Source organism: Lipotes vexillifer, unplaced genomic scaffold (genome assembly GCF_000442215.2).
Source record: "Lipotes vexillifer unplaced genomic scaffold, Lipotes_vexillifer_v1.1 scaffold177, whole genome shotgun sequence".
In the NCBI taxonomy this organism is placed as follows: domain Eukaryota; kingdom Metazoa; phylum Chordata; class Mammalia; order Artiodactyla; family Lipotidae; genus Lipotes; species Lipotes vexillifer.
Window position 1 is genome coordinate 1,049,696 of NW_006796206.1, and position 5,751 is coordinate 1,055,446.

The following is a 5,751-nucleotide window of genomic DNA, read 5'->3' on the forward strand; positions in this document are numbered from 1 at the left end:
ATGTGGGATCCTCCCGGACCGGGGCACGAACCCGTGTCCCCTGCATCGGCACAGGCGGACTCTCAACCTGTGCCACCAGGGAAGCCCTGGCTTCTGCATTTTTATCCTCCTTTTTACGGAACTGCTGGGAGCCTGTTTTCATAGGTCTAGTCCATGGCCCTTCTGCTAAGTCTGGCCCTAATGCACAGGACATGGTCCTTTTATGAGGAGCCAGCCATCTCCATTAGATGAATTATCAGGCAGCATAAGCCAAGCAGTAAAATCTTGCTTTCTGTAATTACCCAGATAACTAATTGTCCAAGACCAGGCTGCAACTCTCGAGCAGACTTAAACACTCCGTTTTACTTTTTTTTTCTTTTTTTTTGAGGTACGCGGGCCTCTCACTGTTGGGGCCTCTCCCATTGTGGAGCACAGGCTCCGGACGCGCAGGCTCAGCGGCCATGGCTCACGGGCCCAGCCGCTCCGTGGCATGTGGGATCTTCCCGGACTGGGGCACGAACCCATGTCCCCTGCATTGGCCTGCGGACTCTCAACCACTGAGCCACCAGGGAAGCCCATCCATTTTACTTTTGACCCAGGCAAAATGGGGATGCAGGCCTGATGCCAGAGATTCAGAAACACAAGTCCCAACACGTAGCCCCACTGGGGAGCCCGGCACAGAGTGGCCAGTCCTCAAAACCCAACACAAAACACCTAACTTTGAAAGCTCTAACATTTCATAAAATAGCAAAGATGGGGCAGGGGGAATAGAAGGAAGTGTTGACAGGGAATGGTAGAAAGAGAGAAGAGGTAAGGAGGAAAAATGGCAAAGGGAAGCAAATACAGAAAGGTGAGCCACGGGAAGGAGGGGGTGCGCCAGTGGGTGACACAGCGGAGTGGATGCTGGCAGCTGATTTGTGCTGCTTAGCTTGCTGTTGTTTAACTCTGGACCCACGGTCCAGTCTATTACCCCCGTCGAATGAGTCCCAGAGTTTCCATTAGAAGCAGCCAAAGTAACGGCACTGAGTCCTAATGACGGTCCCTGTTGTATGTTATTTGCGTACATATACATGCTTTGCTTAAGAGGCTCCAACTATTTGCTAAACAGCATGATCCTCCAGGCCCAGTGTTCAGGGCTGATGCCTGGATGATGGGCTCTCTGGCCACCTCGGGGCCCTTTGCGGAAGCTCCCCACCCTAGGGCTCGGCGTGCCCGAGTGGTTGGGAGTGGTGGCAGGTCAGCCTTCCCAAGGGGGCCCCTAAATCTGGGCAAAGCGGGATGAAGCCAAGACCTGCCCGTGTCTAATCCGACTCATCTGAGAGGATTTCCTGAACCTCATGAGACACGTGTGTAATGAACCACACGACTAAGTGAAGAAACTGACCTAAGGGGTGCCTCGTGGAAAACTCAACGTGGTGCCAGTCCGGTGCTGTGGTTCCCTGGGTGAGGCAGCCTGTTACAATGCAGATTCTCAGGTGTCCCTGGAAGATTCTAGTTCAGCACACCTGAGGGCGCGGCTGGGACTGAGCAGTTGGAAAAGAACCTAGGGGTTCTGATGCAAAGGGTCGTGGACTTTGAGAAGCACTGCCCCATTGTAATACTACATGGCACTCCATAGGAATTTTAATGGCACTCCTCTTGCTTATGGTGCCAGGCACCTCTATCCTTGAATTAATATAAGCAGTGGTTTGGAATTTGCTTAAAATGTGTACCGTGGCCATAATGCCACCTGCTGGGGTAGCAGCCTATCCCAGTTGGCCGCATGCAAGGAAGGGTCCCCAGAGTGCCGAGACTGTGGGAATTATGGGATGCTGCTCCCACGTGTCTCCGTGACAACAGCACATGCACTTAATGAAGGGTACCGGGTTGTGATTGGCTGGTGAGCAGCGCTATCCTGTGGATGTACATTTCCGCGACTCTCGTTAAGATGCTACTGGACGTCGCTTTGAAGCTTCCTGTCTTTTATCACGTTTTAGAGGATTTCAAGGAAATAGGCAGGCTTCATTGTGAATACCTGAGACTTTTTTTTTTTAACCAACAAGGCTTTATTTTCTCTTCAAGTTGAGACAATGTTTGTTTGCCTGAAAGAATGTGTGGAAGTTATGTGTGATTTTTTTTTTTTTTTTTTGGGGGGGGAACTGTTACTGCTATAAACACACAGCATTGAAAGTGGAACTTTTAAAACCAAGAGTTTAAAACCAGAGTGTCTTTGCAGAGCCTGCTAAACAAACCAAAGTTAGGGGAGCTTTCTTGAGACAAGAGTCTCCAAATGTAATTGTGGAAAAACTGAAATATAATTCTCACTTGGATTAAAACAGCAAAAAATGTCAGTCAGATGAATTTCTAAGATGGAACCCTATGAAGTCACCAACATTCTACCATTTTTGGCCGCTAAAGAAAGGTTTAACGTAAGAAACCATTCAGGTTTGATTCTGTAGGTTTATTTCTCAATAAACATGGGATGATGGGATCATAAAAATAGCTCACCTTTTAGGAGTGTTTCCTCAGTACCAGGCCCTGGGCTCAGTCCTGACACTGGTTGTCTCATTGAATCCTGGCAGCAATCTCATGAGATGGTCCTAATGGCGTCCCATCTTTTTTTTTTTTTCTTTAATTGGAGTATAGTTGATTTACAGTGTTGTGTTAGTTTCAGGTGTACAGCATAGTGATTCAGTTTTATGTATATATGTGTATATATATGAATATATATATTTTTCAGATTCTTTTCTCTTATAGGTTATTACAAAATATTGAGTATAGTTCTCTGTGCTGTATAGTAGGTCCTGGTTGGTTATCTATTTTACATACAGTAGTGTATATCTATTAATCCTGATCTCCTAATTTATCCCACCCCCAACCCCCTTTCTCCTTTGGTAACCGTAAGTTTGTTCGCTATGTCTGTGAGTCTGTTTCTCTTTTGTAAATAAGTTCACTTGTATTTTTTTTTTTTTAGATTCCACATATAAGTGATATCATATGATATTTGTCTTTCTCTGTTTGACTTACTTCACTCAGTGTGAGAATCTATAGGTCCATCCATGTTGCTGCAAATGGCATTATTTCATTCTTTTTTATGGCTGAGTAATATTCCATTGTGTAAATATACCACATCTTTGTTACCTAGTCATCGGTCAGTGGACATTGACGTTGCTTCCATGTCCTGGCTATTGTAAATAGTGCTGCTATGAACATTGGGGTGCATGTATCTTTTCAAATTATAGTTTTCTCCAGATATATGGCATCATTCCATTTTTTTGCATTTTTGCATTTTATTTATTTTTTATACAGCAGGTTCTTACTAGTTATCCATTTTATACATATTAGTGTATACATCTCAATCTCGATCTCCCAGTTCCTCCCACGCCCCCCAGCCCCTCCGCTTTCCCGACCTTGGTGTCCATACATTTGTTCTGTACATCTGTATCTCCATTTCTGCCCTGCAAACCGGTTCATCTGTATCATTTTTCTAGGTTCCACATATAAGACCTCATTCCATCTTAACAGAGGAGGAAATTGATTCATAAAAGAGTTAAGTCTCAAGTGCCCAGGTCGGATGTGAGAGACGCAGATTCAGAGCCGTTCTAACCCTGAACTCATCCTCTTAACCTCATGCTTTGCTGCTTCCCACAGATCGAGGTGGCGATTACACATTTAGATGCAAACACAGGCCTCTCCCCGGCGCCTGGCATTCTGTTGGTCCATGATGTCTGTACCTGTGCACATCACGTGTCCTGCACCCATGTACCAGGCTGTTTTAAGAGTACCCTAGATTTGTTTTAAATCAAATATGGTAAGACACACAGACATGGAAAGGACTGGGATGAAAAGGTTTATGCTTACAGATCCCTAGAAACGGTCACAGCACGCCATGCAGGGCCACACACGGGGACACCACGATAGGCCAAAAGCAGAGGGAGCTCAGGAAACATGGGCAAAGACCTCTATTATGGTTTCTGCAGAAAAGAGCAGGCGAGGCAGAGTAAGCAGGCTTGGGTTTGGCTGGTTTGAGTAATTACAGCAGGTTGTCGGGTGTAAGGGCTGCCCCTGGTTGTCTGGTCCTGGCCCTGGGTGGGTGTGGCGGGGGCGGGGGGATTAGGGCAGGTGGATAGTGGCTCAGAGTGTGAGAGCCTGATAGAGGAGAGGGTGTGGGGTGTGGGCTGTGGATGGGATGGTTTTGCCTCTGAAACGTACTCTGGAAGTGAGTTGTTTACTATCTCTAGGAGTTGTCTGACCCTGAGAGGAGCAGTCCCTCTAGAGTCAGCAAGGCCCCAAATGTCAAAGCATCAAATACAGAAACATGATTATTACACAAGCCACCCCATGCAGCTTTCCCAAGGTCCCAGGCAGGCACAGGGTAAGGAGCAATATGTAAAGGATAGAAAATATGACCGTGAACATCAGTTTTATTTTCTTTTTTTTAAGACTGTTTTTTATACAGCAGGTTCTAGTTATCTATTTTATACATATTAGTGTATACATGTCAATCCCAATCTCCCAGTTCATCCCACCACCACCACCCCCGCTTTCCCCCTTTGGTGTCCATACGTTTTTTCTCTACATCTGTGTCTCTATTTCTGCCTTGCAAATCAGTTTTATTTTCATAAAATACCTGCTCATACTTCAAAGAACTACGCAGAAAACCCTACTTTGGTCCATTACCATGAAAAGCCCTATCACTTCTGTAGGGCTGATGAGTTTGAGGAGTGTTGTCTGATGTCTTCTTGTTTGATGCCTGTCAAGAGGAAATAATAATGGATTGGAAAGGATGGGGAGCTTTACTCACCAGTGGACTCATTGCACCCCTTCCTGGGCCCACACGGGCTGTGCCTGGCACATAAATAAGTGCCCAATGGACTCAGGTTGACCTACACTGAGGCTCAGTCCTCAGCCCTGGATGCACAGGTGGAAGGGGGCAGATCCAGGGTTCAGGCCAAAGACTTCTGACTTGTGGGGAGATAACGCCCTTCCCTGGGAGCTGAGGATGGAGCATGCCTTGGCTGAGCCCAGAGCACACTCCGGGAAGGGGCAGCAGCTTCCTGGAGGGCTCCTGCCACTTCTTTGTCCCTAAATCCAAAGCGAAGATGAAATCCACTTTCGTACACACTGGGTAAACTGGAGTGTGTTACTTTCTGCTGCCCTGTGAACTGTCTGCACTGGCAGGCCTCTGGAGCAGTGCTGAGTGGTCAGAGAAGTTGACCCCTGGCCTCCATTCACTCCCCACTGACCCCCTCCCACCTGGGGTCTCGGGGTGCTGGGAGGCCAGTGGCCCCCTTCCTGATGTCTTTCCCAGGCCCCTCACTCGGGAGCCCCCCCAGAACTGTCGTTGACAACTTCTCCTGGCCTAGAGCTCATCTCAGCGACCCATCTGATAGATAGATGGGAACCCAGGCTGATAAGTGCTGGCGGCTACCCCAAACTTACATCCACGGGAGCCCTTGGGCCTTAAGCTGAAAGGCCCCAAGTGGAATGTGTAGGCTGCAGGGCAGGGAAGAGGGGGTGGGACAGAGCCAGAGAGGAGACGCTTGCACCATGTAGATGAAGATGCCATCGGCTTCACCTGCTCAGATCCGTCTGGCCCTATGACCCTGGGAGGCCGGGGCAGGGGAGGACAAAGCACCTTTGCCCTGTGACGGGTTTAAACTCTCTAATTGGATGTTTCCAGATTCACCCATCAATTGTGCCACCTTACCTCCCCCCCCCACCCCACTCCTGGGCACTGGGACAAACGCACCAACCATTGCCTGAATACTTGAGCAAAATGGAATTTCCCTA

General features: G+C 47.9%; 1 protein-coding gene across 1 annotated transcript in view; it reads left to right on the top strand.

Moving 5' to 3' along the window:
- Positions 1 to 5,751, top strand: part of NPAS2 (neuronal PAS domain protein 2) — a 105,355-nt gene that overhangs the window by 56,636 nt on the left and 42,968 nt on the right. The gene's annotated exons all lie outside the window — the stretch shown is intronic.